Genomic DNA, 13,166 nt, shown 5'->3' with positions numbered 1-13,166 from the left:
GCCAGTGCTCACTCACTTTTCTTTCTCAGGTTCTGGCATTTCATTCTGTAACTCTCCCAACTTCAGATATGTATTTGCAGAATTCAGTATTGTTAGAAACAGTGTCATTGTCAGTTTCTCATTGCCCATTCTGGCTAAATGTACAGGGCTCAAAAGTACAATACATAGCCATTTCTCCTGCATAGCGTTTTCTGGCCCACTCTTGGCTGCTACACATTTCACAACTGCTATTGCTGCAGTGCTTCAAGCAAGTCCATGGTACATTTCAGATTCCTGATTGAGGAAGCAGAAGAGGTCAGGAAACCCCACTATGATAACTACCCGATGTGGTGGACTACTCAAACTATTGGAACCACTGGATGCTCTAGTAAGTATGATTAGTTCAGCCCCCATGTGGATGTTACATTGCACAAATAGGAGGCTTCCACCACACTTTCACTGGGGAAAACAGCTTAAGCTGCTTTCAAAATCCCTCGCCCATCTGTTCAACAAGAGCTGTCCACAAACAAAGTAAAATTGGGCTCTTCCAGAGGACCATCTCAAATGTCATATCTTGACTTTGTGCACCACTCGGCAACAACAAGGCAATCAGGCAAACAAGGCATAGTGAAGTGAACCACTCTCCAGAAGAGGCAAAAGAGTAGCAGAGTTAAAAAAAATTGTACCTCCTAAGAAAAACATTTTCTGCTCCCAAAGTCTGCTGCTTGTCATGTGCTGAGTTTGCATGTGTAAGATCTCCAATGAATGTGCCATCATAGTAAGTGAATAGCCCATTACTATGCCCTCAGACTGCTGGATGCTAACACCAACAGTGGCTTTGGTTTTTAGGCACTCAGGAAGTGCTGCAGTCACTGGATCAAGTGAAGCACAGAAGTAACCCATTGGCCGTATTGCTTTCCCATAGGTCTGTGTCAACACAGATCGTATGCTTCCTGTATGCTTGAGGTAGTACAAAACAAAAGTCTTGCAATCAGGCATTCCTAGTGCTGAAGCATGGCAGAGGTTTTCTCTGAGCACTAAGAAGTCACTCATGCATTCTTTGTCCTAGGGTAGCAGATCAGTCACATCATTGTGTGTAAGTCTCTGCAGGGCTTTGCCTCTAGGGAAAAGTTGGGAATACACCGACGACAGTAACCTATCATTTCCAGAAGCATCCTGACTTCTCTCTCTGTGCCATGGGAGCATTCATTCTCAAAACTGTGGAGGTACATTCTTGGGACACTCTCCTAACTCACTTCTCAATGTGGTGTCCCAAGTAAAGAAATTCCCTCTGACTTTGCTGTAGTTTTGTAGGGGATACCTTGTTTCCATCCTCTGCAAGGTTTTTCAACAAAGCAATGTCATCCTGCTTACGTGTTTCTCAAGTTACTGACTTCACCTGTGGGTTGTCAATGCACTGGACCAGAACTGAACTGCAAGGCAGCAGTAAGGTCTCCAGATTTTTCTTCAGTATCTGATTACAGCTAGAGGGACTCTCATTATACTCACATGAGGCTAACATTACACAAGGATTTTCCCCCAAAATCAGAAACTTCAATGGAATTGGTTACCCTGATATAGGGGAATGGAAAAGAATACTCAACAAAGGTCAATGAACGATAACCCCTCGGAAACACATGGGGGCAGATTTAAGAGCCCCTAGCACATCCTTGAGTGATCTTAGCATCATTTCCTTTGATGCTAATGTGGCCCAACAAGGCAAAAATCGCAGTGGCAAATTTAAAAAGTGGCACAATGTATGCATTGCGCAACTTTGTAACCCTTTGTGCTACATAAAGGTATGGTTATTTGTGGCTAAATGGGTCATGGTGTGTGAAGGTTACTGGCTCCAAAGAGTATTTGATGATGTTTATTGATTATGATGTTATAATTGCATTGAATTGAGGACTTATGGTGGAATCACTTTAAGTGTAGTCAAAAGGTCTATTGAAACTCTTACGCGTCCCCTTATAAATTAAACAATAAAAGACCGAATGAGGACAGACACGCTAACACAAACAACATGAAAATCAGTCTCAAGTTTCTTTAAGTGACTACCACATACTCTATGCCCTAAAATAACATAACTCCGTCTGCACAAAAAATGCATGATACACCTGTGGTTGGAACTGTGAAATATTGGAGCACAAAAAAGCGACAGTGCGTAGTTTTCAATCAGCATCAGGTGTGTTTAAGTCACAGCCAGACACTCTCTGCTCCAAAAAAACCATAACTCAAACCACACGTTTAAATGCATTAAACACCCATGGCTGGCACTGTGAAATATGACAGCACAAAAAGCGAGGGTGCATAGTTTTAAATCAGACTGAAGTCTCTTTAAATCACTGCCAGACACTCTCTGCCCCAGAAAATACATAACTCCAGCTGCACAGATAATTGTATTAAACCCCCATGGCTGGCGGTGAGAAATATAGGAGCACAAACAACAACAATGCATAGTTTTAAATCAGCCTCGAGTCTCTTTAAGTAACTACTGCACACTCTATGCCTCCCCAAAAAAACCATAACTCTAATCACATGTTTAAATGCATTAAACCCCCTTGGCGACAATACGTAGTGCTTCAACAGCACGGATAAAGCCATTAAACACCTGTCGCTGGTGGTATAAAATATCAGAGCACAAACAGGGTACACAATCTTACATCAACCTCAGAAATATTTAAATCACTATCACACACAGTCTGCCAAAAATATACACATAACTCCAACCACATGGATGAATATATTAAACACCCCTGCCTAGCGATATAAATATCGCAGCACCAACAAGGGTTCATAGTTTTAAATAAGCCTCAAGTCTCTATAAGTCACTACCAAACACTCTCTGCCCCAAAAATATACATTACTCCAACCACACGGAAAAATTAATTAAACACCCATAGCTAGCTATATAAAATATTCTGCAACAACAAAAACAACCTGATACTATATAACACAACACCACATAGCATAAACATAATGACAAAACAAACAGCAACCCTTGCCATATTACAAATATGACAAAAAACATAACACCCCCTAGCCAAAACAAAGATAACATTCGTTAAAAAAAATAAGGCACACAAAAAACAAAAATACCCCGAATTGCAAAGAAGACAAGTGATGCAGATATGGTCACTGGACGGCCGACAGAATCCATTAGAAATAAATAGACTCATATACTCAATTGAAAAGAGAAGACAAGTAATACTGGTGTGATCCATGGAAGGCAGAAACAATTCTGCATGCTCCAAGGATGGCACACAAAATCCATAAAAAAAAAAGTGTGTACAACAAACATAAACACACTCAAGTGAAAGGATACAAGAAATGCAGGCGTGCTCCATGGGTGGAAACAACACAACAAAAGGAGGAACATTACAGCTGAAACAACTACATATAAGCAAGCCCTTTACATATAAAATATATAACCAATCACAAGTAAAGTGTGGGCTAAAACCTCACAAACTGAACACAACATGTCTTGAACAGACAGGGCATGCGCCGTGCCCAGGCTCAACCTAAAAAGGAACATACTTTGCATGGATGCATGGAAAGTTGGGCTCCGGCTTGGTAGGGTATTGCTTTGCAAAACATTTTTATTTTATTTTAATTTACCTGCTTTTAGATTTTATATACTAAACCTGTGTTGCATGTACTTGATTGTTGCCACTGCTTTTGGGGAACTTGATACTTTTTGCAGAATGGTGGACTTTTGCAGGTTGATAAGAGATTAAGAGAAGACTACCTGCCTGTACTTTCCTGTGCCAGGTGCTCCTTGCTCACATGTGGACCACATTCCACAACTGTTTTTCAAAGATTTTAACTCTGTGAAAATGGTTTTGTCAAATACATAAGTATTGAAGGGAAAGAAGGTGCCTTGTTTGTTGAAACTTGCCACGCTTACTTACTGGTAATCTTTATTACTCCGAGTCATGGTCTTCCTCACCCCAGTATCTACATAATTAGCTTTAGCCTCCCAGAAACTCCAAAGTCAATAAAGTTGGCACACTAGTTTCTATCCCTCCAACATGGCTGACTTCCCCTTGCCCGTCAGCGTGCTTAAAGAGGAAGTTGACCCATATCACATCCTGCATCCCAATGCCACAAAACCCAATGAAGTCAGTTCCCAAAGGGCAGGGAGGAATGGGGAAGCATACTGGGGCAGGGACGACAAGGACTTGAAGTAATGACGATTACTGGTAAGTAACGAAGGCGTTACCTTCTCATCCGTTTTCCTCACCTCAATATTTACATCATGAGCTGATACCCAAGCCAGAATCGTCTGCATTGACAAAAGAGAACAAAGACCAACCTGCCAGAATCAGAAACAGGATGTTTTAATATAGAAATAGCACACAAAATAATGTATGACAGCACATAAAATCATACTAGAAGTTAGTATAGAAATGGCGAAAGACACAGTGGCACCGCCCAGATTTCAAACCAATAGAGTTCCATAAAAGGATGAGAAGTAGCCCTGATGGTTAAATTGGCAATCTCCTCCTTAGAGACTCCATCAAAAGCAGCCCAGGAAGTGGACAAGGCCCTAGTGGATCTTCCTGCACCCTACACTGTAGCACCTGTCTCCGAGGCTCATAAGCCAACTGAAATGCCAGCTTGATTCATCAGCTAAGCATGGAATTAGAGGGCTTCAAACCATTCCTCACTGGATTAAAGCATATGAACAGACTCTCCACCTTCCTGAAACACTTTATCCAAGCCAAGTAAATCAACAATGCCCTTTTAACATCCAAGAGGTGTAACAAAGCCTCTTCATCGGATGTAGGATTGGGGGAAAAACAGGGTGGACCACCCCTGCCAACCTGTGGAAATAGGAAGAGACCTTAGGGAAAGAGGTAGGGAGAGCCCTCAAAATCACCCTGTCTGCCAAAATTCTCAAAAATGGTTCAGACCTTAAAAAGGCACCCCGTTCACCAATCCTCCTAGCTGAGGAAATCTTCACCAAGTCTAGAGGTTCAAAGGGCTCCCCTTGCAGGCTTTTGAAACAGAAGGCAACTCCCATGAAGGGGCTGTTGCTATAGGTCTAGGTCTCTTCAAAGAACAGGATTTTAAGAGCTGCGCTACTAGCTGCTCCAAAGGATCAAACCGAGGAGTAGCAAGGCCAGTAGTGCTGCCCACTGTTCTCTCAGAGTCGAAGAGGACAGACCTACATCAAATCCATCAAAAGTCAGGATCAACATTGTCCATGTCAAGACCCCACTGTTGTAACTTAATAGCGATTAGATTAAGCATTAGCTGAAGACATCTTGTATTTAGTAACTATTGTGAATATTTCGCGGAATCCATTTTGTATTCATGGCAGCCATTTTCTCTGCCACATGCTGCCATGTGCTCACCATGTGCTCTGTCCTACCTTTCTGTTAACTACTCTTGAAAATCTGCCTAGTGACAAGTTATATTTAGCATCTCCCACTTTCGCACATGCCCAGTAAGGTCTGCAGCTGTTAGTCCTTGAAAACTGTTAGCCCCTTCTACCTGTCGACTGCGCATTTCCACATGACCTTACATGTATGCAAGTCTTGCTTCTATAATTGTACCACCTCCTTTTAGCCCCTGCGTGGGTATAAAAGGACCATGCTCTCTCAGTTCAGTGTGCTACTTCAAACATTACCGAAGGGTGCTGTTTGAACTGTAGTACTACCTCATGAGGTTTAATAAACTTTGTCTTTTATTTCAGTTTCTGTGCCAACTTCTTCCTATATGGTCTGAGGACTTTGTGCAGAGAAGGGTGAACCCCTTGCACTAGTAGGCCTTGCTGAGGCTTACTTCAACACCACCCAACACACCATGTAACAAAGTGCGCCCAATGCATAGCATAAGCCTACAAGGTACAAGGCTGGTGAGACTATTGAATCAAGTTCACCACTACTGCAGAACAGTCCCTATCCATCAGCCCTAACCTCTCAACAACCAGGCTTAAAGATGCAGAATGAGAAGGACTGTGACCAGGAGACCGGGACCCATTGGGGGTAGGGGTGACATGGAATCTCCCACTGTGGCCGAATCACCAATCCCAATAAAAGGGGAAACCAAGATCGCTGGTGCCAACCTGGAACTACCAGAACTACCATAGCCTTGTCCTACCTGATTGTCTGCAATATCCTGGGAATCATAGGGATTGTGGAAACAAAATAAGCAGCCTTTCCGGCCACTGGAACGGCATTGCATCCACTTACCATGCCTCACGGCAAGGAATAATTGTGCAAAAACGTGTTAGTTTGGCATTGTCTTTCAAGGTGAACAGGTCTATTCTTCTTGTCCCAAACCTCTTCTGCAGTAGACAAAACACCTCCATCATCAAAGACAATGAGCTTATGGATGGGAACCTACCACCCCATTCTCTTTCCCAGGTAAGTAGATGTCAGTCAGAGATTCTAGTTCCCTCTCTGCCCTGTTGCAAATATCCAGACTCAGGCGATTGAGGGAGGGAACCCTGCAACCCCACTGGTGATTCACATACCACATGACACCTTGTTGTCTGTCGGGACTTGCACATGATGACCCGTCAAAGTTAAGGGGAAAAATCCAGGAGACCCAACTGAACTGCCTTCAACTCCCTGTAATTTGAAAAACAACCCGCCTGAACTTTTGACCATCTTCCTTGAGCTGACAGGTCCCCCAGCATCACACCCCAACCCTGCTTGCTGGCATCTGTGACCACTGCTCTGTATGGCACTACCTGGAATAAATTGGCCTTTTGACAGATTCATATTGTCTGACCACCAGCTCAGAGCCTCCCTCACAACTGATGTCATGGGAACCACCTGGGCATAATCCAAAGTGCTCGTCACCCAGTGGGACAGCAAATGATTGATCATGGAGTACATATTCAGACATGCCTAGGGAAGGACCATAAGAGAGGCTGACATCAGGCCCTGTACCCTCAGCACTGTTTCACAGGGGGGCAGTGCTGCACCAGTAAACCTTGGACTTCTGCCACCGAAGTTTGTTTCCTGTCCACAGGTAGAAACACCCTTCCACCAAACCAATGTCTGGAAATGTGGCCTGATGAAAGTTAGGTCCTGTGCTGGAGTGAGACTTGATTTTCTGTGATTGATCAAGAGTCTGTGAACTTGCAACACACTGCACATCTCCTGCACCTGAAGCTCCGTCTTGGAGAAAGAAGAGGCAAATATCATCATATCATCAAGATATGGAAACACCTTAATCACCCTCATATGCATGACACCAATAAGGGGGGGGAGGTACTTTAGTGAAAACCCTAGGGGAAGAACTCAAACCAAAGGGTAATACCCTGAACTGATAATGCTGTTCCTTACAGAAAACCAGAGAAAACGTTGTTACTGTGGGTAGACAGTGACATTAAGGTAAGCATTCTGGAAGTCTAAGGATGCCAGAAAATCCCCCTGATTGATGAAGGGAAGAATTTTCTGCAGTGCCATCATATTGAACTTCAGATGAGGGATGAACTGTTTCAACCATTTTAGATTGATCACAGGCCTTGGTTGCTTGAGTGCTTTTTCCAGAAGTATTTAAACTCCATCTTGCAAAGTTTGCTTTTTTATTCCGTCTCTTGGACAAGGGGTAGGCTGAAATACATCTGGTGGGAAAGATGGGAACCCAGACCGGAAACCTTCCTTCACAATTTGAAGGACCCACTGATCCAACACTGTCTCCTCCCAAATCTTGGAGAACCAAGCCAGTCGTCTCTTCATCAGGCATGAATATCAATCATATAGTCAGGGCTTGGAGGAAGGCTGAGAGGCGGCTGCCGATTTGTCAGTGTAAGGGGCACCCTGGCCATACCCTCTACTACAAAGGGGCTCTTGGACTTTACCCTGCCTGGATGTCCCGAACGCCCTTTTATGAGTGAAAAAATTTCTGTTTACCCACTTTTTCTGGGGCCTTCAGCTTGAGGTCTACCGCCAACTTTTTGGATCATTTCCTCCAAAGGGGTCCACAGAGATTAACCCCAAAAAGGGAAATTTCCATCAATAACACCTTCTGTGCAGCATCTGCTTTCCAAGAAGGTGACCACAACTGTTGTTGGATCGCAATGGAAGAACCAGCTAAGGATGCTGCCGACCCCCAGGAAATCAAAGCAAATATCTGACAACAGACGCACCTGCTGCTCCATACGAGCCAAAGTAGGAGTAACATCTTCCCCTGATCCATTAATTCTGCCAGAGTCTGAAGTCCTTCATAAGGACTGAATGGCATAGGAGGAATAAGCAGTCACCCTAACAGCAAAGGAACATTTAACCGCTACATCAACCCTCCTATCCACTGGATCTGTGAGGGCAGTGTCTTCAGAAATAACAGCCCCCTGGGACACCAGACCTGCCATCAAAGAATCCACCTTGATGGATTCTGAAAACAGCTCTGCAATGCCCTGCAACAGATACCTCTTTGCCAATAATCTAGGAAAAGCATGCTTGTCCACCTCCTTCCATTCATTTTCCCTCACCCTTTTAACAGAAGAGTGGAGCAGCAGGGACTCAGGTTCCTTCTGCTGATAATGGGTGAAAAAATCCTCACTGTCCTCCTGCATAACCAACTCAGGGAATTCCAAGTTGTGCCTGCTATGCTGCAGGACTCCTTTCAATTCCTGACCCTGCACATATTGCCCCTTAAATTCTTCCTCCTCCTCCTCTGCCTCACAATCTGCAGGGGTCACAGGCTCAAGACGAAGCTTTTTAGGGGAAGAACCTAGTTCCCTTTCCTAAAAAGCAGCCGCTACCGCAACCTGTATCATCTTTACCTGGCTCTTCCAGTACTTGACTAAAAGTTTCATGATCCAGAAACTAAAAAACAGGATGTGATCTTTATGCACAGTGAGGGGGAGCGGGAAGTCAGCCATGTTGGAGGGATGATTAACCAGTGTGCTAACTTTTTGGACTTCAGAGTTTCTGGGAGGCTAAAGCTCATGATATAAATACTGGGACGAGGAAGATAGACAAGAAGGTATTGTGTGGCAGGCAGTGGTCAAGCATTTAATCAAGATGGCTAGTGAGGCAAAGTGAGTTTTGCTTTTTTGCAAATGCAGGAAAATATTCAGGTAGTTTAGGGTGAATGTGAATGACTGAAGATTGTGTGCAGAAGTCCAAATTGCTCAAGCCGGTTCATGTGGAGGACGTAAGAGATAAGTACAACCAGGAGGTCTCAGGATGGAAACATGCTGAATCAGGATTCAGCATTGCTTTTTGGAGAATTAGTTGTTTCTGTAGACAGAGAAGAACTTCACTGTACTTTTGAATGATGAAGAGGTAAGAAAGAATTTCAGGCAAGGCTTGTGAAGGAAGAAGTGTAATGCCTGGAAATTAGAGTAATTGAGTTATGGTTCAACTGTTCGAACAAAAATGTATCTGGATTGTACTATGATTATGAAACGCCAGTGTTGTGTTAATTTTTAGTTATAAAGACATCGGTGTAATTTGATGTCCCTGTGTTGAATATGATCTCAGGTGGGGCAAGTCAGCTGTGTGACTGACAATTGTGTGGAAACATAGATTCAGAGAAAAGTTCCAGAGATTGCTAGGAGAAAGCTGCTGAGTGGACGGTGGTAGCACTGTTTCCAGTTTACCATAAATATATGTCAAACATACTTACCCTGTTGCTTCCTTTGAATGCTGACCTATTAGAATATCAGACATCCATGAATGTCTGCTGAACCTCAGACTCTCATTTTAAGGCCCAAGTATGAAGAGCTCCCCACTTCAATTTTATTCAGCAACCCTAAGAGCTCTTTAGACGCCCTATAGTATGCTCCAGAGCCACTTTCCTGGCCTTCACAGCAAATTAAATTTGATGAAAACCTTTCATTGCATCTTCAACACTTAGTGAACCATTATCTCTTTAAACAAGTAGTTCAAAACATGTGTTTCATTCCTCAAAACCACCTCTTTTTAATGAATGGAATAAGCTTATCTTGCATTTCTTTTAACATCTGATTACTCAAAACCTGTCAAAAGTGGAAAAGATTCTTGTAGATTTCTATAACATTTATACCTTAATAACTCTACTGTAGTAAGCATATCTGCACTCATTGTAACTAAACCAAATAAAGTTGAATACAGATATTGCAGTTATGAGGTATAGAGTCAGACACTATAAGGCAACACCAGGCTGGACATGGAGTTTGAACTCTTTTCCATTCGCAAATGGTGCAAATCGCAAATTTCAGCTGTTTGCAAATGCAAAAATGCCTTTCAGAATGTATGAAAGGCATTTGCAGTGCAAATATAAGGAATCGCTAAAATTGTGATTCCATGCAACTGCAACATGAATTTGCGTGTCGCAATCTAGGTATCGCAAATAACGACATGATTTAGCAAATTGCTATCTGCATAACGCAAATTGTGACCTAGATTTGCGATTCTCAGATAGCGATCTGCAAAATCATGTCACTATTTGCGAAACCCAGATTGCGACACGCAAATTTGTCTCGCAATGCTATGCATCAAAAATTCGCAAATAACCTATGTAAAGAAACCCAGAATGACTCAGCCCCTTTTCCACAATGGCCGCACTCTACGTCATGGCGAGGAGGATGAGGAATCTGGCAGGTTTGTGGAGAGGGAGGAGGAGACAGGAGTGCATTTTCAGAGTGCGCATAACCCTTTTTGACCAGACAGAGGAGGAGATATATGAGAAGTACACGTTAAGCTCAGCCATGATACTTGACCTGATAGCTGATTGACAACCCATATTGCAGCGCACAACACACAGGACCAATAGTATACCCACCCAGGTGTGGGTATTATGCTCCCTGCACCTATTAGCCTCAGACAGCTATCAAGGGGTTATAGCAGCAGCTGGAGGGGTCTCAGAGTGCCCTCTCATGATTTTTCAATGCATTTCTCAATGCCATGCTGAGCAAAATTCAACAGCACATAAGATTCCCCAGCACCCCACAGGAATTTCTACAGACAAAATTTGATTTCTACCAGATTGCCCGATTCCCACATGTAATAGGCACCATTGATGGCACACATGTAGCTATCTGTCTGGCATCGGCCACAGAGTATGTTTATTGGAACCGTAAAAATTCACATTCCATGAACATACAAGTAATTAGCAATGCCTCCAACATCATAACCAATCTCGTGGCCAGATATCCAGATAGCACACATGACTCCTACATCTTTCGCCACAGTGGAATTTACACAAGGCTACTACCTGGGGAGTTTGGAGAAGGATATCTACTGGGTAATGTAATAGTTGACAATGTTGCATTGATGTAAATAAGACGTAATGTATAACAAGTACTCATTATTCTCACATGTCATTCCAGGAGACAGTGCCTACGCTATGTGGTCCTTCATACTGACATCCTACCTGAGTCCCGCAACGCCAGCCGAAAGGAGATTTAATGCTGCTCACAGGACAACCCGGTGTTGTGGAGAGGACCTTCGGACTGCTGAAGAGCCGCTTCAGATGCTTCCACAAGAGTGGTGGTGCACTACAATACAGCCCTGAAACAACCTGCAAAATCGTGGCTACATGTGCTATATTGCACAACATTGCTACAATGAGGGGCATACCTGTGGAACCCACTGAGCCAAACTCCGATGGGGATGATGATCCCTTACCACCCCTTCACTCACTAGACAGAAGCAGTGCAGCAGAGGGCAGACAAAGACGTGCTGACATCACGCGCAACCATTACTGATGTAAGTAATGACAATACTACGTCTATTATATGTATTGCTGTAGGTAGCATCTTTATTGCCTTGACTTCAGGTAACATATGTGTGAATAGGACATAGCTATGCACTAGACGCAAACGGGTGCGAGTAACAGTGTCGCACTATTAGCATTATAGTATAATAGTTTTGCTACATGTTAAGCTAGCCCCCTATACCCCTCATCATTACTTCCTACGTCCATGCACTCCACTTGAGTGCTTAGTGGCCTCAGTGGCACCTCTTTTAGCAGGTTCAAAGACAGTAATGTGTCCGGTACTGCGACGCCTAGGATCCATCACAGGGGCTGTGAGAATGCTGAGGCTAGAGAGCTCCTCACCTTCCCAACCACCCAGTTCGCTGTTTGTAGCACTCCGTGCTGTCTGCATTGTATCCAAAACATTGGTGGTTTGCACCAATCCCTGTGCAACGTCCCGACTGCAATGTGCCAACTCCACTTGTATGCCCACAGCATGTTGTGATATCAAGGCAGTTGAGGTAGCGAGCCGATTGACCAATCTGCAGAACCCATCCAACCTGCCCATCAATTGGTGATGGCACATATAGTGGCTGACACGCTCCTGCTGAATCACAGTGCAGAGTTCCCTAATGGTGTTTGTCATCTTCTTTGTGTTTTCTGCTGCTGTTTTCTGTCCCTCCTGCAGCTTGCACATGTTTTCATTAAGAGACTCCAACTGCTTGTGCAGTACTCCCATGTTGTCATTGTAAGACACCAACTGCCTGTGCATTGACCTCATGTGTTTACATTGCAGGTGCTAAGCTTTCCAGATGGCAGCTTCAAGGCTGTCAAAGAGTGATGGGCCCTCTCCTGCATCAGTGCACTATCTGCCTGCATTGTGACACCTCCTGAGCAGAGTGGACTGACGCTGGGGGCGAGGGACTGCTGTCTGTGTGTGCTTCTAGCCTCTGGGGGTGTTGTGGGTACTTCATCCGGCATTTCGTCTGAGTCCTGGTTATACTCTGGGAGAGAGAACACTCTTGAACTGTGTCTAGTTGGTGCAATAATGAAGGACTCACTGGTGTTTGAGACGGACTGCGGCTGTGTTTCACTACCCCCTGCATTTCCACCTTCTGCTGCGTCAGGACCCGGGACATCTACAACGACAATGTGCAGCATGTCATTTTTAAATATTGCACAAATAGTTGCATAATTGTATTAAATGTACACTAACATCGTATCACTAAGAGTCATTTATGTTGTTTCTCTTTGTCTGAGTACTATCATGCTATTTATGTGGTAGTTGCACTTTAGGGGTGTGGACTACCACTCCCATAAGGCATTGTTGCATTGTATGTAAGATGTGGCATGGACTATTTATCACACTGCATCGAGCTAATAGCTTTTTTCTAGGGGGCATTTGTACATGCCCATATGGGGAATACACATCATTGCTGCTCTTACCTTTGGTGGTGCTGGGTGTCCCTGAGGTGCTTCAGGAAGCAGTGTGGATTCCATCATGTCTTCCATTGGTGTGGATGGTGTCTGGGTAGGTGGTC

At 43.9% G+C, this 13,166-nt stretch overlaps 1 long non-coding RNA gene across 1 annotated transcript in view; it reads left to right on the top strand.

Moving 5' to 3' along the window:
• The window catches only part of LOC138266614 (uncharacterized), a 36,520-nt gene extending 24,891 nt beyond the window's left edge, over positions 1-11,629 (top strand). Inside the window, exon 3 of the long non-coding RNA XR_011199576.1 lies at positions 11,258-11,629. This is a non-coding gene — a long non-coding RNA (uncharacterized lncRNA). The remainder of the gene's footprint in view (positions 1-11,257) is intronic.
• The last annotated feature ends 1,537 nt before the right edge of the window (positions 11,630-13,166 follow it).

This window comes from Pleurodeles waltl, chromosome 11 (assembly GCF_031143425.1).
Source record: "Pleurodeles waltl isolate 20211129_DDA chromosome 11, aPleWal1.hap1.20221129, whole genome shotgun sequence".
Lineage (NCBI taxonomy): Eukaryota > Metazoa > Chordata > Amphibia > Caudata > Salamandridae > Pleurodeles > Pleurodeles waltl.
Note: the sequence above shows the minus strand (reverse complement) of the source record. Positions and strands in the feature narration are given on the sequence as shown.